At 48.7% G+C, this 22431-nt stretch overlaps 1 protein-coding gene across 17 annotated transcripts in view; it reads right to left on the bottom strand.

Annotated features, from left to right (window-relative positions):
* The window catches only part of HIVEP3 (HIVEP zinc finger 3), a 450052-nt gene that overhangs the window by 309546 nt on the left and 118075 nt on the right, over window positions 1-22431 (bottom strand). Inside the window, exon 1 of one of the 17 annotated variants that reach the window (XR_005834190.1) lies at window positions 14427-14871. The exons of the other annotated variants lie outside the window; for them this stretch is intronic. The gene's annotated coding sequence lies outside the window, so the exon portion shown is untranslated. Of the gene's footprint in view, window positions 1-14426; window positions 14872-22431 lie in introns of those variants that run through there. 17 annotated transcript variants of the gene reach the window in all.

Below are 22431 nucleotides of genomic sequence, written 5' to 3'. Positions count from 1 at the left end.
GTATTTTGATAAGCAGATTCCCCTCACAGAGCTACTTAATCTGGGTTTCCAGAGAAGTCTTGCAGCAGTTAATGAGAGCACTGTGTTTCCTGCCAGTTTCGGAGGCTGGGGCAGCTCAGTTGCAAAAGTGGAGGGACTTGTCATAAGGTGTACAAACCTTCCCATCATCAGACTTGACCCCCTAGGGGTTAACTTGGGCCTCTTTTCAATTTTGATATTTGGATCTATTTTTTTAAATCCACTTTCTCCTTGGTATGCAGGAAATTTAAAGCCCTTGCTTATATCCTCCTCGATGCCAGCTTTTAGTCAAAGCCCGGACAGCATCTGGAGCTGAACACAGATTGGGGGGGGAGGGTAGGAGTGACAGGCACAGGCAGGAGACCTGCCCCTTGCCAAGGGCACCACCAGCGAGCCGGACGTGTGTGCGCCCTCCTGCTACACGCCCTCTGCCTGGAAGCCCTTAGGCAGTGGTGGGAGGGGGAGCTAGGGCTGGGACCCCAAATTCCGAGGCTCACAGAGGCACCACCAGCACCCGCCGTCCGGCCCCTGCCCTGGGGGATGCTGCAGAGTTGTCACGTCCCTGACCACAGGGACGACCTCAGGTCTCAGCCTTGTCATCTCTTCGAATTGTCATTAAAGGAGGGCAGCTCTGCGTACTGGCTGCCCTGTTAAAAATGACCTGGGGAAACTGTCTGCATTATACTCTGCGGAGGTGGGAATTACTTTAAAGCAAAGTGAGATGTGACCAGGGAACTTCAGATTTGAATTCAGTTTATAAATTATTAGTCAGGAATAAAATCGGGTTTGATTCGTTTGTAGGACCCTTACATCGGCTGTAAGAGGAACTCGTAAAAATTAAAATTTACAGCTATGGGAGGCGGAAGGACTAGCAGCGGCAGCAGTTCCGACTACGGCTAGCACCCCGGGTAACACCGTTTGTCTCTTGCAGGTAGTTCAGGATCGGGGAAAACAAAACGAAAAACAAACTAAAAATGGAAAAACATAACACGGAGCTTTGAGTTCACAAACAGGCGCAAAGGAGTTGACAAATCAACTAACCAGGCTTTCACGATGGAAAAGAATGTCAGAATCTGAGCCGGTCCGTGCCTTCCCTCCCCTACTGTGACCACAGCTGGTGTCCCACCCCGCTGCCGGGGAACAGACGGAGATGGGTAACTACCCAGCCGAGCTGAAGTTCGCCACTGGAGGCAGATTCAGGCCGACATTCTAGGAACCCTCATCCCCTTGATGCAGGCAGTTCTCAAAGTCTGGGGTGCAGATGCCCTCCGTCTGTTGCCTGAGAGGGTGGGGATGGACATGTCTGTGGGGGGGGTGGCGGGCCCCAAACCCTCTGCCCAGGCCCCAGGGATGGAGACATGGTGGAAAGCACTGGTGCCACCACACTGGCAAAAGTAGGCGTCGAGGCCCTCTCTCCTTCAGCCAGAGCTGGAAGCCAGAGAGGTTGGGCTGACCTGCCGCTTGGAGGCGACCCCAGACTGGCCACTGCCCGGCCTGCCTGCTGGCCTCTGTATGTAGCGTGGCCTGTCCTCTGTGGCAGGCTACTTGCCAAGGACCCACAGTGAACTTGGCCACTCCGTGGGATTTACTGGGTCTGGACCCAGAACCAGCCTGGCTCGCCCGGCGCAGAAGGTCAACTATGCTGACAAGGTGACCCTTACCCGCTACCTCTTCCTTTTTTCCTTCCTCCCTGGCTACCTTCCCTTCTCCAAATCAGTCTTGTCTTGGATCCGTTTCTCCCTGACCTTGGCTGATTTCTGGCATACTGGGTGTTTTTCCAAGGAGCACAGCTGGCCCATCAGGCATTCAAATGACATGAGGCTGGTCCCTTCCCCCAACACACCGTCTCGTATGGTCAGCGGTCTCAGAGCACAGTCCCTGATAGGCTAACGGCCATTCACAGGTCACCCGAAGAGCTGGATAAGACTCTAAATGTCCCAACTCACCATATACATCCTGCCTTAAACCCAGACTCTGTCTCAAGGGCGCTCGATGCCAGGGTACCCATAACAGAAAGGGCAACCTCAGAGTACGTCAGATACAACGGGCAAAACCGTCATCTTTGAAGTTCATAAAATCTATGACTCTGTCGTCCCACAGGACCCTCACCGCCACCGTGATGGGGGGCCAGGGCAGGCCTTTCCCATCATTCAGTCTTTAACGGGCTACAGAGGACCTTCCCTCCTAGAAAGGGGTGCTCAGCGGGGACCGCAGGGAGCGTGCTGTCCTGCGTTCCAGGACCAGGGGTCTACCCGAGCACCATCTTCCAGAGTGTGGCACAAAGTGGGGTGGACGGGGTGGCCTTGTCTTGGTCCCAGTCTCTCTAAGCCACCCTCTGTCTGCAGCAAGCTTTCTCTATAAAGGGCCAGATAGGAAATATTTTAGGCTTTGGAGGGTCGCATGTGTCTCTGTTGTATATTCTATTTTTCTTTGACTTTTTTTTTTTTTTACAAACATATTTGGAAATGTAAGAGCCATTCTTAGCTTGAGGGGTTGGGCAAAAGCAGGCAGCAGGCAGATCTGACTCCCAGGCAAGCCACAGTTTCGGATCCCTGGCAAAAAGAAAGAAACTGCAACATTTTTTATTGGCCCCCACCAAGCAGCCCCTTGCCACCTTCCCTCCCACCCTGACCCTCCCACAGGCCAACAGACTGCCCCTGACATGCTCCAGCTGCACTTGGCCCCAAGGCAGGCCCCTGCTCAGGTCCCAGGATGACCCGTCTACACCATGCATTTCATTTCATTCAGCATGTTGTGCACATGGGGAGCCATTCTGTCTTCCTTGTGCTTAACCCGGGATGCCCAAGGTCCAGATGACCCTGCACCGTGAGGTCTCACCTGACCGTACTCGTGCAGCCAAACCCACCCATCTCCCTGCCATGGGGACACCGATTGACGAATGGCCTAACTTGGGTTCTTCCTACTCGGTCACCTGTGCAGTACAGGGCAGACATCAGTTCCATGTCAAAGTACAGCCAGGACCCAGGGACTTCCCACCCCTGCACTGCTGTCACCCAGGCCACACTTCTCTGTGGACAACTGTCACAGCCTCTCCTCAAGGCTTCCTGCTCCCATCTCTGCCCTTCTCCCTCTCCCTTGTTCAAAGGTCCCAGAGGCTTCCCAGCTCACGCCAAGTAAAAGTCAATGTCTCTAAACAGTAAAACAAATCCAACATCAAGATCCTTCCACTGGCCCACTAAAGCCCCCTGGGTCTGCACTGGCCACCTGCTGGGCCTCACCTCCCACCTCTCTGTCCTGGCTGACCCTAATTCCTGCCACACTGGCCTCCTTCCTTACCCAGGTCTCTTAGCCCCGATTACCAATAGTTTATATAAGTTTTCACGGGTTGTTGTTGGGGTTGGTTTTTTTTGTTTGTTTGGGTTTTTTTGGCCTTGGTTTTTGTTTTTCTCACTAGAATATAAACTCCATCAGATAGAGGTTTGACTTCTTCACAGAGTAAGAGCCCAGCAAATGCACAAACATCTAGAATGCACAGGGACAGCGTCCCTGCTGACGGGTGAGAGATGGCAGCATAGCGGGGACGGGGTATCCATTTGCACTGGGATACCTTTATGCAAATAAACATCTTGCTCTTAAGCCCCCTCGGTGGCCAGATGGACTAACAAACAATGAAAACAGATATACCCCAGGAGCCAACAGTCCCAAATTGTTCATATTCAATCCTAAAGCAGCCTCAGATTTCAGCCAAACTAACCAATTATCTATGGGAAAAAACAACAAGCAATTGCTCTAAGGTTTGGAACATCCCTGCTCATGGCTCTTGGGTGCTTGCCACAACCACCCTGCAGGAACAGAGGGAGGAAAGGGAAAGCACGGTCCTTGCCGACAGGTCTGGGTTCAAATCCTAGCGCTGCCTTGACAAGGAGACGGATTCTGGCTGTAGTACCAGGTGCTCCATGCCTCAGCTTCCTTGTCTGTTAGATGGAGATACTAATACTTACCTTATAAGGTTGATGAAATGCTGATGTGAATAATTAAAAAAAAAAAAACCAGACAGCTCTCAGCATAATGACTCAATAAACACCAACGTCTCCCCTTTTGTAAGCGAGGAAACTAAGATTCAGAACATCAGGTGACTTGCCTGAGGGTCAGAGGGACGCTGTGCGGCAAAGCTGGGGCTCAAGCCAACCGTGTACATTCTCCCCAGCATCCGGCCTCCCGTCTGTTTATGTTCCGCACGCTCCTCACTGCTCGGTCAGTAGGATACAAGCAAGTGTTGGCTCTCCATCAACCTGCTTGTTGAAGACTGTGGAACAGGGCCTTCTGGATTCACTACCTGACACCACATGGCGGGGTCACATCTCAACATGGAGAGATCCGATGGTCGCAAGTAAGGGATCAAAAAGCTAAAAGAATTCAGCTGCCCTGGTTGCTAATTGTCCTTGAGATATGCAAATGGAAGAGGACAGCTTCCCTGTCACCAGCAGATGGACAGAAAGCATGGTCAGTACGAGTAAGGTGCACCAGAGAGCCCCCACGCCAGCACCCCCAGGCAAACAGCAGAACCCGACGCAGCATCCCCTGAGATCCAACGCCAGAGCACAAAAGCCACATTCAACCCAAAAGCTTCCACAGAAGGGATCAGTCTTTCCATACGCAAGTTATTTTCTTTATGGAGCACATGTATTCAGTAATCCTCTCTATAAGGTAATTTTTTTTAAAGATTTTATTTATTTATTTGACAGAGAGACCGTGAAAGAGGGAACACAAGCAGGGGGAGTGGGAGAGGGAGAAGTAGGCTTCCCGCCGAGCAGGGAGCCCGATGCGGGGCTCGATCCCAAGACCCTGGGATCATGACCTGAGCCGAAGGCAGATGCTTAACGACTGAGCCACCCAGGCGCCCCTATAAGGTAAATTTTTGTACAAAGTGCTTTCTCCATTAGCTTTCATCATGAAGCTGAAAATGTGTTCCTCCTGGAAAAAAAAAGTAGACCTCAGACACTATAAAAATGTAAATTATTAAGGAACAAACCTTTTAGGCGACACATTTAGAGGACAAACAATGAGGAGACAGCCCAAATAATGTCTAAACAGATTTGAAAAGAAACAGAACACGAATGTGTGCGGCTGCAAGAGGAAAAACTTCTCTCAGGATGTGAGTCCTGAGTCAAGCACCTGAGGTCATTCACGGCCCAAACTCAGGGCCCCTGCTGCTTCTAGAAGGGGGTACTGCAGTCCTGCCGATCACTGGCCATCCCGTCACCCTCACCTGGCTGACCCTGCTCTCACCTCAGACCTCAGCCAAAATATCCCTTCTTCAAAGAATGACTGGGTGGGACTTCCTTCCTTCCTTCTTTGACTCATTCATTCAACCATGATTAGTTAGCTCCCACAATGGGTCAAAGTCTCCTTATTACTGTCTATTTTCACTTTTTAACTAAATATTTACATGTACAACACTCTGAGTTACTTTCCATCTCCCTTGTGAGTTCCATAAAGACAGAGATCATATCTGATTCTTTTGTTATTTCATCCCCGGCACCTGACGCAGTCCCTGGAACACAGTAGGTATTCTGTAAATATCTGCTGAACAAAGGTACAAATCATCAGTCAAAGCATTCAAAAGCTCCACTCATATTCCAAAATTCTAAAATGTAGCCTGCTGTCTACGTCACACAGCTATAATTGATGTCACAATCAACAGGACTTCTAAATTTAATAAAGGAGCCTTATTAATTCACTTATAAATTTATTAATAAAGGAAACCAATAAGATGTCGAGCAAAAGGCCAAAAGTTCCTTTCCCCAGGGGCGGCTCTATGGTATAGATTAGAGGACAGTCCTGTGGGTGTTACCGGGGGTCGGCCGAGGTGGCAGGGAGCACTGGTTCAGGGCAAGGTGGATGAAGACAGACCACCTGGTTTAGGGTCTTGACCCCACCAAGAACCAGGACTAGCTGTGTGACTCTGGGCAAGCTACTTAACCTCTCTGTCCTCCAGTTTTCAGATCTGCAAACTGGGAATAATAAGGATATTAACTAGCAGAGATGGGGGGACGGGTGAGATAGGTGATGGGGATTAAGGAGGGCACTTGTGATGAGCACTGGGTGATGTATGGAAGTCCTGAATCACTATAATGTACACCTGAAAGTAATATTACACTGTATGTCAACTAAGTGGAATTTAAATAAAAACTTTTTAAAAAAAAGAATATTAACTTCAGACGATCACATGAATAATTAAATGAGCTAGTACATATGAACTACTCAGAACAGTACCTTGCTCTTGCTAAGGACTCACCAAATATGATTATTTTTATTTTTCTGGAAGAATGAGAACAAAGATAGGCCAAAACCAAGGAGTTTGATACGCTTTCACTAAGTTCACAAACCACTCAGACCGACTCTCCAAGGTTTCCTACTACTCAAGGGCAGGGAGATGCTCCGTCCACGTCAACTTCGCAGCCTCGTTGCTGCACGAGCATGCCAGCACCGCCGTGACCCAATACCGCACACCGGGGGGCTTGAACAACACATGGTGATTTTCTCATGTTCCAGAGGCCGGCAGTCTGGAATCAAGGTGCAGGCAGGTGTGGCTTCTCCTGAGCCCTCTCTCCTTGGCTTGCAGAGGGCCACCTCTCATTGTGTCTGTCCTCACATGGCCTTTCCTTTGTGCATGCCTCCCTCTTGTTGCTTCCCTTTCTCACGAGGACACCATCCCTCTGGGATGAGGGCTCCACCTCTGTGACCTCATTTGATGTTAGTTACGTCTTTCAAGGCCCAATCTCTACGTACAGCCACACTGGAGGGCCGGGTACCAACATACGCCTTGGGGGTGGAGGAGGGACAGGGATGCTTTGCCCGTGAAGAAGGGACAGTGACCTTGCCCATTTGAAATGAGGAGCTGGACCAAATGACCCCTCGAGGCTTCCCCAGGCCTGGAGTCTAAGATCGGATTTCACACATCCCACAGTGACAAGCACGCATTGAAAGCTTAGAAAATGCTCACTGGACAACTGTATAACAAATACTATTTAAAGCTGAGCAAACTGCGTTTGTTCCAAAGTCCATACATCTTACTGTCCGGTCTATGTGCCAAGCCCCAGGAGACCAGATTGCAAAAGTGAGGACGAGCCGCTTGATGACACGGAAATTAACTGTAACAATTATCTCTGAGACCTTCTCACATTAAGTGGGCAATGAAAAAGTGGACGCAGAATCCTCCCGATAATGAATCAGATGATGAAGTCGCTTCCACGGAGGCCAGGGTCGGGCTGATCTGCTGGAGCGACCAGAGAGCGGGGTGATTTCACTATCTCTGTGAAACACTGTTCCAGAATCTGTGCTGTATCTGACAACTAAATCAATAAAACCATGGTCTTATCAACAATTTCGCAGAAAGCCTTCAGTGAGTCAACAGGAAGAACTCTCGGGAACGGGCAAAGGGACGGCAAGAAGCTCAAAAGCCTCGACTGCTAACAAGGCAAAAGCTCCAGCAAATCGATCAATCGGACCGTCAACAAGCAGTTCCCTCAATACTAACTTTTAAAGGAAACTTTTATGTTACATTTATTAGGTCCTTTCATCAGAATCAGCTTTACTGAGCTGTCACTGCCATGTGTGAACACGCACACACTTCAAATGAACAGTTAGATGTTTTTGGCAAATGTATATACCCAGTAACCATCACCCCCCAAACAAGACACAGAAATTTCCATAATGCCAGAACGTTCCCTTATACCCCCTCCTGGTGAACCCCTGGCCCCACCTCCCCCGACCCCATCACAGGGCACCAGATTAGTTTGGACTCTTCAAGGATTTCGTAGACACGTACAACACACACTCTTTTAGGACTGACTTCAGCATAACACTTGGAGAACTCACACCCACTGTTGCCTGTAGCAGCAGTGTTCCTTATTACTGAGTTGCACCCCAGAATACAAGCGGACTGCAAGCTGTTGATCCATTCCCTCATCGACGGGTATTTGGGTTTGTGTTAATTCCAGCTTGGGACTATTATGAATAAAGCGGTTATGAATATCCATGTACCGGTCCTTTTGCCAACATAAATGTTCATTTCTCTTGGTAAATATTTAGGAGTAAATTTGCTGGGTCATGCGTATATATGTGTAACTTTATAAGAAAATGCCCAACTTATCCTGAGTAATAGAAATCACCAATAGACTCAATCTTGAAGTGCTTAGTAGAGAGATTTTTTTTTTTAAAGATTTCATTTATTTATTTGACAGAGAGAGAGAGACAGCCAGCGAGAGAGGGAACACAAGCAGGGGGAGTGGGAGAGGAAGAAGCAGGCTCCCAGCGGAGGAGCCCGATGCTGGGCTTGATCCCAGAACGCCGGGATCACGCCCTGAACCAAAGGCAGACGCTTAAGGACTGAGCCACCCAGGTGCCTGAGGGCTTTGAAGTCTTAAGAGAAGTTCGGATGTCAGGCACGGAGCGATGAGAGATCAAACTGTGGGGTCCACGGACATGAGGAATTCTTGGAACACGGGGAAGCTTCCCAGAGCTTCTGGCCCCAAGCCTCTGACAGGCCTCACTCCGGCGTCAGGAACCTCCTTACTGCCCCCCACACCTGCCCCCGACTCTGCCCCAGACAACTGTCATGACATGACCCCAGCATCGCCAGCCTGAGCTCGTGATGCCTCGGGGTACGGCAGACTTTCCTTGGCTTCACTGAAACCATCCTTTCTTGCCTTAAAAAGCGATCAGGAATATAGTTAGTATGCCTTAAAGTTCCCGTATCACAGATTGGAGCAGATCACAGAAGCCTGTTTGCATTTTTTATTCTTACTCACTGGGTTTTTTTAAGGGGAGCCAAGAGAGGCAAGAGCGAACACATGTACTTGCTGGGATTTCGCTCGGGATGTTTGTCTGGACGGCAGAAGAAAGGCCTGAAAATTGCCCACTGATTCCCTTTCACTCAGAGGATTCTGCCGGTGTTGGGCTTGGCCCTCTAGAATGTCTGTCTGTAAAGAGAAGAGTGGTCCTCTCCCTCGCCGGGTGTATGTCAGCCGGGGCCTCTGACTCGAGATCTCCCTAGGCCACGCCCGCACGCACAGAAAGGCACACCTGAGACAGGGTGTGTAAACGGTCCCTCCCGAATTGTCCTACTATGAGATTGCTGTTTCCTGTTCTGACCCTGACTGGGATAAGCACCAACTCCTGCTACCCCCACGCCTCCACGTCCCCGTCTCCCCCCATCCTGCCCTCAGCCTCTGTGGCTTGGACAGTGGCAAGAGGGTCCTGACCAGGTTCTGCCTTTCCTTCTGGCCCCTCTTCATCGGCTCTCCCTTGCAGTAGATGGAGTTTGGCCAAGAAACGTAAATCATGTCACACCCCTGCTAACCTTGCAATGGTTTCCATTGCACCCTCGGTAAAATCAAAGCTCCTTTTTCAGGAACCTCCCTTCTGTTCTCCAGAGTGGCTGCACCCCAGTTTGCATGCCCACCCACAGGGCACATCCACATCCCTCCCTCCGCATCCTCACCAGCACCTGCTGTTCCTCGTGCTGCTGATTTTAGCCACTCTGACGCGTGCGAGGTGGTGTCTCATTGTGGTTTAGACTTGCGTTTCCCTGATGGTGAGTGATGTTGACCATCTCTTCAGGAGCCTGTTGGCCATAGGTATGTTCTCTTTGGAAAAATGTCTCTTCATGTCTTCTGCCCATTTTTTAACTGGATTATTCATTTTGGGAGTGTTGAGTTTTTAAGTTCTTTATATATTTTGGCTACTAACCCTTTTTCAGGTATGTCATTTGCAAATATCTTCTTCCATTCCGTAGGCTGCCTTTTAGTTTTGTTGTTTCCTTCCCTGTGCAGCAGCTTCTAATTCTGATGACGTCCCAGTCGTTTATTTTTGCTTTTGTTTCCCTTGCCTCAGGAGACAAATCTAGAAAGAAGTTGCTACCGCCAATGACAAAGAAGTTACTGCCTACGTTCTCTTCTAGGATTTTTAGGGTTTCAGGTCTCACATTTAGGTCTTTAATCCATTTTGAATTTATTTCTGTGTATGGTGTAAGAGAGCGGTCCAATTTCATTGTCTTGCACGTTGCTGTCCAGTTTTCCCAAGTATCGAATCACTACATTGCACACCTGAAACTAATATTGCACTGTATATAAACTAACTGGACTTAAAATAAAACTTAAAAAAAAATCAAAGCTCCTATCCTAGCTCTTGAGAGGGCACCAGACCCGGGCTCCTCTTTGTAGCCTCCTCTTGGGCCCGGAGCTAGCTCTGGCAGCCACACGGCCCCCTCTGCCTTCCTCCTGCGCCCGCCCCCCCGCCCTTTCTAGTCCTGTACTGACCTCACACGTACTGGTCCCTCTTGCATCCCCCCAAGCACACATGCTGTCTCCTCACCTCCTGGGAGAGGCCTTCCTTAGCAGTGCACCTGTTCCCTCCCATTTTAACTCTCTATCCCCGAGCTCTGCTCATATCCTTTGGAACACTTCTCAAATTTGTAATCATACAATTGTTTTGTTTACTTTTTTAAATTACCGTCTCCCCTGCTGGAATGCTGGTGCCACATAAATGGGAACTACGTCTATTTTGTAAACCCGTCCCGAACCACCGTAGGGACTCAAGGCACACCTGCCAAGTGAATGACTAGGTGTTTGTTCAGATAAAGTGGACAAATTTCCTTTCTTAGGAAGGACTGTTCTTCAATCTGAAATTGTGTCCTTCTTCCTTTGTTGGAGGGGGTGTTAATATTCTCCTTTATTTTATGAAATTATAGTAAGGGTAAATGGTAGTGGTCAAAATTTTTAAACGGCCACCTTTGGCAGCTCTCCAAAATATTGTTGAAATGCTGAGTTTATGATAGATACCCCTTGATGAAGCAATGTTGCAGGGGTCACAGTGTGGAGCCCAAAAGAGGGGAACTGAGTAACAGAGCAGAGGCGGGCTCTGGCCAGACTGAGTTCAAGTCCCAGCACCGCTGCTTGGTGGCTGTAAAACCCTGAGGAAGTGACTTAACTGCTGTGCCTCAGTTTCCTAGTCTATAAAATACAGATAATAACAGATTCGACTTCAGGGGATTTTTGTGAGAACGAAATGAATCAATACTTGTAAAGTTCTTAGAACGGTGTCCGGCACGTATCTGAAGCTAAGCAAATGTCAGTGCTCTTACTACTGCTAGGACTACCAAACCCAGGTCTCCGAAAACCCCCCTCAGGACTATATTCTCTGTAAAATGTCATCTCTCAGCATCCTTCCCGTGTTACCCGGCCACCCCTGAATGTCAGGCTGAAATTTGGCCCTTGAAAACTACCCTCCTCCAGCCGGCTACATTGTCTCATAGCGAGGCACCAAGCCTGATAAAATGGATTCATTTTGGATAAAAATGTTTGGAAAGTATGTTCATCCCTACTTCTTACCCAACTCTGATGAGAGGAGTGTCATTATCAGATGGAGCTGTGGAGCTGGAAAATTCTGCAGGTCTAAGGTTCTGCCACACGGGGCTGGAGCCTCTGCTCTGTCCTCCTGAGGCACTAACCACCCTCACCCCACTTTGTTTTCCTTATCCGCGAAGTGGGAAGGTCGTCTACACAGGGAGGTTAATTTGATCCTAATGAGCCAAGCACACACACAGCGTTAGCTCCTAAAGCTTTTTTTTTTTTTCTTTCTTTTTTTTTTTTTTTTGCTTAATAATATAGTTCACTGAGGAGTCTCCCCAACTTAGGTTTCCAGGCAGAATTCCCCCTTCCCCAACCCTGCCGAACACCCAAGCCCCGCCCAGAAGACAGTGGGGTTAACCCCTCAGGGACTCTGTGGGAGGGAACTCCTTCTTGGGGGCAGCCACGTGACCCACAGGGCAGGTCACCCCTCAGGCTGCTCCTGAGGCAGGACAGGCTTTTGAAGTTCTGGAATTTCTGTTTGGCCTTGGACAAAGACAGCATTCTTCCTCGCAGCCGTTCACACCCTGATTGAAGCAATTTAACTGAACCCTCTTTCCCCTCAACAGAAGGCTGTCTGAAGATGCACAAGTTGTGTTTGTGAACGAATTCTAGCATTTTATTCGCAAAGCCAATTCCACCGAATTCTGCGCTCTATCCCACACCAGCAGTATTATTCACCCACATCCCCAAAACACCCAAGGATGGGGTCGTACACACACGGTTCATGTGAAAGGGGAGTCATATTAAATAATAGCATTAAGTAGATGTTAACAAGGCTAAGAGTGAAGGACGGTGGCGTGTTCGAAGGAATTCCTTTTAGCTGTCTGCTGCTTGTTATCTAGAGCCTAGAAACCAAATCAGTGCATTTTCTGACTACACAGTGAAATTATCTGATTCCTAAACTAGTCCCGGAGTTTATTCACAAATAAATAGCCCCTGCTACAGAGAAAGGACGAGAGCATCCATTAAAGACAGTAACAAAATTGGATTCAGAAATACTCTTGCATTTGAGATTTAAAGAAATATACATACCTATATAATTTTACAATTCCCACAAAACCTGATTTCGTTTCTAAAATGCACCAGGGAATCCCAGCAAGTTTCTGGAGAACCATCCAGCTAAGAGCGTTTTTAGTTGATTGCACATCTGACTATCCACAGGTATGAATTAAGCACACGAGTTAGCTGGCGCTGTGAAGGGTTTGGGTCTCCGCGCCCAGAGCAGGCAATTTGTAAGACTTTCTCTAAGACACGTGAAGAGCATGACCCTACATCCCGATTTTAAGGACATTCTATTCTGTAGGGGTTCATCTTCATTCTCTCCAAAAGTATGTCAGGGTCCCGCTGTGTTTCAACGAACCAAACCCCTAAGGCTCAGAAAGAAATAATTTCACTGGAAAAAAGGGGTGAGATTATCTCGGAACAATCACTTCATTAGCATAAATCTGGATGTGGGATATTTGGTCATCTTGTTTTAGTTTACAACCACTTTTGCAAGTGATAAAATTTAACTTGATGTTGGAGAGAGGTAGGAAAGGAAAACACCACACGCACACACACGCACACACATCACAGGATCCAAATTCACCAAACAGAGGTAAAAACAGAACTGGTCTAAGGTGAATACAAAAAACAGATTTCCTCCTTCCCTTCCTCCCTCCCTTCCTTCTTCCTTCTTTCCTTCCCTCCTTCCTCCTTGCCCTACCTTTCCTATTCCATCACCAAAGCCAAGTGCCAGCAGGAACACCTCACACTCACCCTGCCCCAAAGAACAAGGGGCAGTTGTGAGAGAAAGTGAGGACGTGACCCTCCCAAGCTTGGGAATTTCTCTATCTGCCCAATTTTATAATTTTACTTCCTAGGTTACCCCAGATCTGCAATCCGTGCATAATACAGGCACCTAAGCATTACTCGAGCCTTTCCTGGAAATGCAGAGATGCAAGAGGCCCGGCCTCTGTCTGCCCTCAAGTCCTCGAGGAAACGGCAGCCCAGTGGGAGAGAAGGTGCTCCTGGACTAACGTGGGAGCACAGCTGGTCCTCACGACCTGTGCCATGGGTCTGGAGATGTCTGGAGCACAGTTACCTCTATGTGAAGGGCTGCCTCTCCTAAAAGGACAGGATGTGCGACTGGCCACAGGAATCCTAGGCATCCCTTCCCATCACTGGGAAAGATCTCAAGGAAGACACTCAAGTCCTGCAAGACTTGGTTTCCCCTCCATGCATCTCGCACACAGATGCCAGCTTCCCACCGCGTGCCTTACCTTGGGCTGTTTGTTTCACACTACCTTCTCCTCCCCATTCCTGAAAATGCCATGAGCTTCTTCACTGAAGCAAAATAAAACCAAGTCTGCTTTGCTGTGTCCTGGAGCTCTCCAGAGCACGTCCGAGTCTCAGGATCACAGCATCTCAGGCAAGCCTCCCCTCGTTCCCGGGACTCTGGCACACAGCCCCCTTCTTGGTCTCCCCAGCCCGCCTCTACCTGTCCCAATTCTGGTCTCCTCCACCTGGAAAAGTACAGCAGACAAACTTTACATACTTCGGACTGGGGGTACTGCACTACGAAACCTCTGCTTCTATTTCTTTTTCTACAGCCTGTATTTGAAGAACATCTGAAATCTTATTCATTTTCCAGAAAAAGTAGTTACTCGGTCAAGGTAAAAGCAAAGCGAACTCCAGTGGTAAACCGTCACGTAGCCCTGATTATGAGCCAGGTACGGTTTCAAATGCTTTACACCAAACCCCACCACAGCTCTACGATATAGGCATTATTATTACTCCCATTTTACAGGTAATAATAGTGAGGCCCAGAGAGCCTACTTAAACTTGCCCAGGGTCATTACATGAATAAGTGGTAGGGCTGGGGTTGGATCTCAGTCCTCGGACTCAGTGGAGCTGCTCCCCAGGAAGGGGATGCTCTCCCCATGACAACAGAGGTCCTTCCGTGCCCCCTTCAATGCAGCACTCACTCTGTGGACCCCCAGCAAGCCCTGCAGATATCCCACACTTGTATACACCCACTGAGCCCACATTTACCTGTCACCTTCAGGAAGAGCAAGGCTTGCCGGGACGAGAAGGAGGGAGAGAGGAGACTTCTGCCCTTGAGAGATTCTATTTTAATTTCTTTAAAAAAAAAAACACGGAAGAGACCAAGCCCTGGAGTTCAAGATCAGTTTTCAAGGTCTTCAGACATGAGGAAGTCATCTGAACGGGGAGGCATGACAGGAGTCTGACCTCTGAGCGGCCTCCTCGCTCTCGCGGTGCTGCTGCTTTCGGGCTTGATAGCGAACAGGAAAGTGGTGCCCTAAGAGCCCAAATCCCCCTCATCTTGGATCAGGAAGCAGCACCAACAGGCGCTAGAGGGTTGTGAGAGCAGATGTCACATTCTCTGGTGCTAACGCAGTGGCGCTAATCCCAGTTTATCGATAACCCAACGAAAGCATAAAGGCTCATCATTTCCAGAAGTTCTAATATAAACTCAAGAACTCACTCTGTTATCCTGGCCTAACTTCCTGGAAACACCAAATCACCACACCCCACGATTTCAGTTCCTCAAACTCAAGGCCCTTTGCAGCAAGGAGCCGGCTGACCGGGAGAGGCTGGTCCCTACGGTGGTGACGGTGATGATGGAGAGGGCAATGGCAGCTGGAGCAACCTCGACTACGGGTCAGGGCCCAGGCCGAGTGCTCTGCACGCTCCGTCTTATCTAATCGCCACAACCGCTGTGAGAGGTGGGGGCCGTCTCAACACCCACTTTAATGAAGAGGAATCAGAGAGGCCAAGTAACCAGGTCAAGACATCCCGGCTGGGATCACGATATGAACCCGGCCAATCCGATTCCACAATTTCACATTCTTACCCAGTGCTTGACGGTCTCTCTTACAGAAAGTTCTGGAAACGGGGTGTGCTGATTACTCAGAATTTCCAGTAAATACATATGCAGTCATTTCCAAATCCTCATCTGAAAACTTTCCAAAATGTACACAGTCCTCTTTCCTGTCTTAGTAAGTATAGTAAACTAAATCTAAATCAAATTCAGCTTTTTTAATAGACACGTTCAGAACTATCTCCTAGCTATCTGCCATGACCATGAGGTCTGACTGTACAGTATGTCAGATATAGGTACAGGAATTGAGGGTGACCGGATTAATATACAAGCCCACTGTGTCTCTGTATACATATCCTATGTAAGATACATGTAACATATTACATATAACAAGATACATATGTCTTTTTATCATTGATATTACTATTTACATCTTTTAGATATTTTTATAATTTAGAATTTATAGTATAAATATTTTTATTTGTTATAACTTATATTACATCTTACTTTTTGTAATTTATATCTTATATTTTAATACCCCACTTTCAGAACATGCCCTGGCTAGGGGTATTTAAAAACAGGAGCTAAGAAAATTTACTATCTGTCTTTTTCTCGTAGAGCTTCAGTTAAGTAGACATTTTACTGTAGGGAACTATACCAGTGACGGCCCGCCCACGACGTATTTAGAGAGATGTATAAGAGATGTGCTAAGAAACAGGAAGAGGAGCAAATGAAAACTTAAAAGCAATAAAATGGAGCACAGACACTAAAATGACTAGCCCCCTAACCCTAAGGAAAGTCCAGGTTCCCATAAGGGGCAGTCAATATATTTTTACCCTGTGGCTCAATGTTTTTGCAGACACATTAAATCATAAAAATCCAAGAAACCGTATCTCACCCCCAAACCGCACAATATATTTTAAGGAATATGTCCCTTTTCTAAGAAACCGCTTGACTTGCAGGAAGTGGCAAAGTGGCAGGTGTGTTCCCATGATCAGCCAAAGAAACCAAATAAACGTCCCACTGGGCAAACCTGTTTCTCTCAGATAAACAGCTGCCCTGCTGCATTAAGGAGAAAAAAGGAACCAAAGGACTGTCCCTATGCTTGGCTGGCACTTCTGTTTTTCTGTTTAATTTGCAAAGGAAGATGGCAGCCCACACCTACACAGACACTACTCTGCAGCCCCGCCAACCCCAGGCCCTACGTGGGCTGGAGGTTTCTAAGCCCGGCTCTGGACAGAGGCCTCGGCAAGTCCTCTGTCTTCTAGGTAGGCACGGAAAAGGGTGGCTGCACTGAGAGCTGCAGGAGAAGCAGATTTCACATGAAAAAGAGATCATTATGCAATTGGTTGTATTATGCAATAGCTAGGCTCCGAGTGGGGGGTGGGGTGTCCATCTTTACTTGCTCCCAAGGCAGCCCATACCTTCCCTCTCACATCACTCCTCACACTGTAAATAACTGCTTGCCTGCCTGTCTGTATCCCCAGGAGACTGGGAGCCCCTGAAGTCAGGGACTAGCCAGGCTGGACACAGAATGAGCACCCAACACAGGAGAATTGTTATTGCTACAGTGCGTGCTCAAGAAACACCTGCTGAATGCATGGGATAGTGGAAGGAATGAAAGAATGTGACTTTCACTTAGAAAGTCTCTTGCTAAATGCTTGGCATTAGAGTTCAGTGGCTGGGATAGGATCCACTCACTATATTACAGCTTCGGTTTGTCATGTTGTAAGCAGGGTTAAAAAGGCAAATTTGTTCAAAATATCAGAAAGGAGCAAGATGGATTGCCTACTGGACATTCCAGATTAAAATGAGGGACCATCTAGGAGAAGAGAGCCAGCTGGCTGCTTAGGGAGCATGAAGGTTAAAGCAAAGTCCTAATGGACAGAGTCCGAGGGATACCATCCAAGGGGTCACTGGAGTTCTGAGGACTCACAGACACAGACTGGCTACAATGGGGCTGGACAGAAGTGGTGGGTCAGGCTAGGCCAGCTCTCTGGAGGTCCCGGCAGTAAATATCCTCCAGGAAAACTGTGTCTTGCAGGGAAGGAACTGTTGTGGAAATGACCAAGGCAGCACTCAGACCATAGCACTGTGAGCCGGGCTGTCCTTCCCCCCGGCTAACGGGTCTCTCATGCCTCCTTTCTCCCAAGTGGCCGAGGAGTGAGCAGGAGAGGGCAACGACTGTTCGTGACCTCCTGCTACGGACCACTTCATTCTGCCACGAAATGTGTATAAGGTTGGTGACATCACCTACATGACACAGAGCTGCAGCTGAGAGCTGGAACTCACCTACAATCACACAACTGGGAGGAAGGAGAACCAGAACTTGTGTTTGGGGCTGGCTGTTGTGGGGCCAGGAGACCCAGAACTCTGGCCCCGCAGGACCCAGCCTGCCCTCCTGTGCCTGTCTGAGGCAGCCTGGTGTGGCAGAGAATCTGACAGCAAGTTGCTGTTGGCACAGCTCGATCTTCTGAGAGCTTTGCGGGTTATTTCCCACAGCTTACCGCCTGCTGGCTTCACCCCGCCTGTCCCTGACCTCTGTCCCAGAGCCACCTCCATCTGGAAGCATCTTGTCAGACCCTCGCCTTGCCCTGCTGGATGTTCATCTCACCTGCCCGCTTCAAGCCAGATCTCTGCTGACGCTTCTGTTAGCCAAGCTTCAAACAAAGAGTCCCCAGGCCGGTGCTCCCCACAAGGGGGTCCCTGAGATGTCTGTGCCACCAGCAGATTCCGGGCCCCACCCCAGCTCCGCGGGGTCAGAATCTCTGCAGTACGGCCCAGGAGACTGTGGTTTAAACAAGTTCCCTCCATAACCATTATGCCGGCTAGTGTGGGATCGCCCAGGGAGCCAGGGGCTCCCACACCCCTCCCCCCATGAACACCTGCCATCCCTTGTCCAGCTCTAAAACTGCAACAGTCCATACTCAAGATAGAAAACTGTGGAGAGGTCCTTTGAAGAATTAAGAAAAAAATTAAGTGACCTATGCTTTTACCAAGTAGAGAGAAACACTGTTCACATTTTGGATTCATTCCTTCCAGTATTTTTCTACGAACGTAGACATAGACATGGTTTTTCTGTTATAAAAAACGGCATTATAGCAGACCGTTTAGAGGCCTGCTTCTCTCGCTCAGCTGAGCACGAACACACACTACCCTGCCATCTGGAGGGACGCACGGGCGTGCCTGCAGCGCCATCGACCGCCAGATCTCCGGGGCCACACTGACCGCCTCACGACTGCAGGCAAGGGGCAAGTGCTGATGCAGGAAGGCGGGGAACTGAAATCAGGACAGCAAGGGTTGGAAAACTTGTGTCTCTGCTGACACTACCCATCTCCCCACCCTCAGAGGGTTACTCCCTAGGAGCGGTCAATTCCAACCTGGTCAGATTTTTAAAATCCTAAATGGTTAGTAATGGAAGAAATTGTAAAAGCGATCAGGACCAGTGTCCTTGTGTGTAAATGAGGAAACCAGAGTGGAGACAGATTTAGCCTCTGCTGGAGTCTTGTGGCGTTTCCACGCCAGGCCCAGACCCCTCCAGGTTTGCGGTCTGTGCCTAGACTCTGCTCACCAGCCGGTCCCCAAGTGACCCGCCATGTTCGACAGAAGGCAGCAGCCACGTAGGGCAGGCCCAGGAGGGGCCCAGGGGCTCAGGACACAAGCTCCAAATTCCGGGGAACTCTCGCTATCACACCACCACAGCTCCTGGCCCAACAACCAAGTTTCAGATCCAGGGCATCTCAGTCTGGCTGTGGGATTTTGTAGGGGAGTGTCCTGGTCCCGGCTGTCCGATTCCAAAGGCATCACTCCCCTACACTCACCACAGAGCAGTCTGTTTTATGGGGGAGTCTTTGAAGCAGCTGAGAGCCGTGTTCCAGCCTCATACCACTCAAGAATCCACTCTGGCCTTAACATCATTCGGGCACAGTCCCCCTGAATCATAGCACAGGGGAAAGTCATGAGCAGCAAGACTTAGCTGAAGAAAACTTACAAATTCTGCCCACTTAAAAATTCCCTGGACCCACTCCTGTGAGCTGGGTTTCAGTTCCTGACTCTCGGCTCCCCTTCTGGCCTGGGGAGGGGGCGTCCCCTGGGGCTCCTCAGCAACCGGGGACACACTGCAAGTTCAGAGCGGGCCTCCGGACTTGAACAGCTGCCTCACAAACACGAATTCCGTCCCTGATTTGTTCACTCACTTGTCCATTCCTTAAAAAAGAAAAAAAAAAGATTTACTTATTTTAGAGAGAGAGCGAAAGAGCAGGGGGAGGGGCAGAGGGAGAGGGAGAGAGAATCTCCAGCAGACTCTGTGCTGAGCGTGGACCCCGACATGGGGCTCCATCCCAGGACCCTGAGATTGACCTGAGCCAAAACCAAGAGCCGGACACTCAACCGACTGAGCCACCCAGGCGGCCCTTCTTCTTCCCATTTTAAAGATGAAGATCCTCAGGGCACCTGGGTGGTGCAGTCGTTGGGCGTCTGCCTTCGGCTCAGGGTGTGATCCCAGAGTCCTGGGATCGAGCCCCACATCAGGCTCCTTGCTCCGCTGGGAGCCTGCTTCTTCCTCTCCCACTCCCCCTGCTTGTGTTCCCTCTCTCGCTGGCTGTCTCTCTCTGTCAAATAAATAAATAAAATCTTTAAAAAGAAAGAAAGAAAGAAAGATGAAGATTCTGAGGTTCAGAGTGATGAACAGATGTAGACTGACCATGAAACTAATGAAGAAAGTTTCAAGGCTAGCTGCATGTGTCCCTTTAGAAGCCCTAGCAACATACTTACAGACTCTATAATGTTTTTTTTGAAATGTACAAAATCAAGCTATTTTAGTCACAATTGGTTAGGAACACTGCCTCCTTCCACTCTGACGTCTCCTCTAGTTGCACCTCCCTTCATGTCGCATGGACTCACAGTGGCTACAGGCATTTCGGGAGCCAGCTAAGAGGAAGCTGACTTGCAGATAAATTTAGTTTCGGTGTAGTGGGATCTCTGCGTGTGGCTCACAGTCACTTCCCTGCAGACGATGGTTATTGCTAGCTGCCCCCCCCCAGCTATCCCCATGGCTTCCAGGAACATGCCCACTGCCCACTGGGCCAACTCACCGCCAGAGACTCAAAGGTGCAACATCTGACACCTCAGATACGTGTGCAGGAGAGCAGACACAAAGACTGAAATACCCACAGCCATGCGGCGCCTGGGGGCTCAGTTGCTTAAACATCTGCCTTCGGCTCAGGGCGTGATCCCAGGCTCCTGGGATGGAGCCCCACATCGGGTTCCCTGCTCAGCGGGGAGTCCACTTCTCCGTCTCCCTCTGACCCTCCCCCCGGGAGTGTGCATGCTCTCTCTTGCTCTCTCTCTTAAAAAAGAAAGAAAAGAAAAGAGAAAAGAAAAAGAGAAAGAAGCACCCAGAGCCAGAAGCTAGTCTGTGAACATTTCTTCCAGTCATGAGACATGTGGACTTGTAGGAGGGACATTAAGCTCACAGTGATACCTACTCAAAAAGGGAAGTTTTCTCCTGTCAGAAATACATTTGATGAAACACTGAACATAGTCACACAAACACTTTTTCCCCTTTTGATGGGAATTATGCAAAATATATTTTACCAAAATTCCTGCAGAGCAGGACCCAAACCAGTAGCCATACAGCAAAAAGTGGATGTCTGTTTCTGACATCATGTCTTATGCACTGTGACTGTCAATAAGAAGCAGCAAACTTCGTCAGCCACGCTGGGAGAAGAACTAAACGGTCTTTTCAGTCTCCCTTTACAAAAATTACAAAGTCATTATCATATGAAGAGGTGATCAAAGAGTATTCAACCGAAAGATGTTAAGGGAAAGAAGTATAGATGTTTGGCAGGCAAATCATTCATAAAAACATTTGGTTGTTTTTCTGGATTGTGTAAAGTTTGGGATCCATGTCAGGCTTTTAAAACTTACGTTGGATGTGATTTCTTTTCTCATTCTACGTAAATTTTCACAATTGTAGCTCATTTTGTATTTGTGATTTCATATACTTCTTTCTCTTAAAGAGGTGCCCAAAATTTGCATAAGCTTCGGGCCCTACTAAACTCTCAATCCATCCCTGAAGGTGAAATAATTGTCCAGTAGCAGACCCCAGACTAGAGGACGTGGTACACTGAGTTTGGGGTTCCCTGCAACTCACCCCATTGTGCACCCAGTCATTGGGCACTCTGGGCAGGAGTAGAGAAGGGTGAAGGCTGACAGATGGGCCATAGGCTCTAAAATCACAGCCAGTGCGTTCGGCTTCTACCTCACGTGGGTAGGCAGGCAAGAGGCATTTTGAGGACCTGACACTGACAAAACTTGACTCTATGACAACCAAGTGCCCAGATTAAGGACAGATAAGCCCACAGTCCCACACAACATAATGGAACCTGATTTTATTGTTCCGGGAGCCATATTCCCTAAACTCGCACTGTCTACAATGGCAGGCACTTGCCCTGTGTGGCTATTTATATTTAATTTAAATGAAACAGAATTAAAAATGCACGTCTTTATTCGCACTAGCGGCATTTCAAGTATGCAACAGCTTCATGTAGCTGGTGGTTACTGCATTGGACAGTGCAAACATAGAACGTTTCCATCATCCCCAGAAGTTCCATTGTTCAGCTCAACTGGTTTAAATATTCACTATTAAGACACAGCTAGGCTCTTCTTCTCAAGCAGAGGGCATTTCCAGGTGACTATGGCAGACATGTGAGGAGAGGAGAAGAAGTTGCAGAAAGAAAGGCCTGTCCAGAAAGAAAAGCAAAGTGGAGCATCTTGGTTACAGAGAAGGGCCAAGGGAATGCCAGAGAGGAAGGAGAACCCAGGCTGGCTGGCGTGGGGAGCCTTACAGAGAGGAAGGGCATTGTTAGACACATGAGCCAAAGAAATGATTCAAATCACACCCGCATGGGACACCTGGGTAGGTCAGGCGGTTAGGTGTCCAACTCTCGATTTCAGCTCAGGTCATGATCTCAGGGTCCTAAGATTGAGCCCCACATCCAGCTCTGCACTCAGCATGGAGTCTGCTTGAAGATTCTCTCCCTCCCTCTGCACCCCCCTCAAATAAATAAGTAAATCTTTTTTTTTTTTTTAAATCACACCCGAGAAAGAGTAAGGAGTAGAAATATTAGCTCCGGAATCACGATTATTTGTCTCTACACACACACACACACACACACACACACACACTCTCTCTCTCTCTCTCTCTCTCTCTCT

The sequence above is a fragment of the Ursus maritimus genome, unplaced genomic scaffold, assembly GCF_017311325.1.
Source record: "Ursus maritimus isolate PB19 unplaced genomic scaffold, ASM1731132v1 scaffold_12, whole genome shotgun sequence".
In the NCBI taxonomy this organism is placed as follows: Eukaryota; Metazoa; Chordata; class Mammalia; order Carnivora; family Ursidae; genus Ursus; species Ursus maritimus.
The sequence above is the reverse complement of the archived record's forward strand: the minus strand, read 5'-3'. Positions and strand labels throughout refer to the sequence as shown.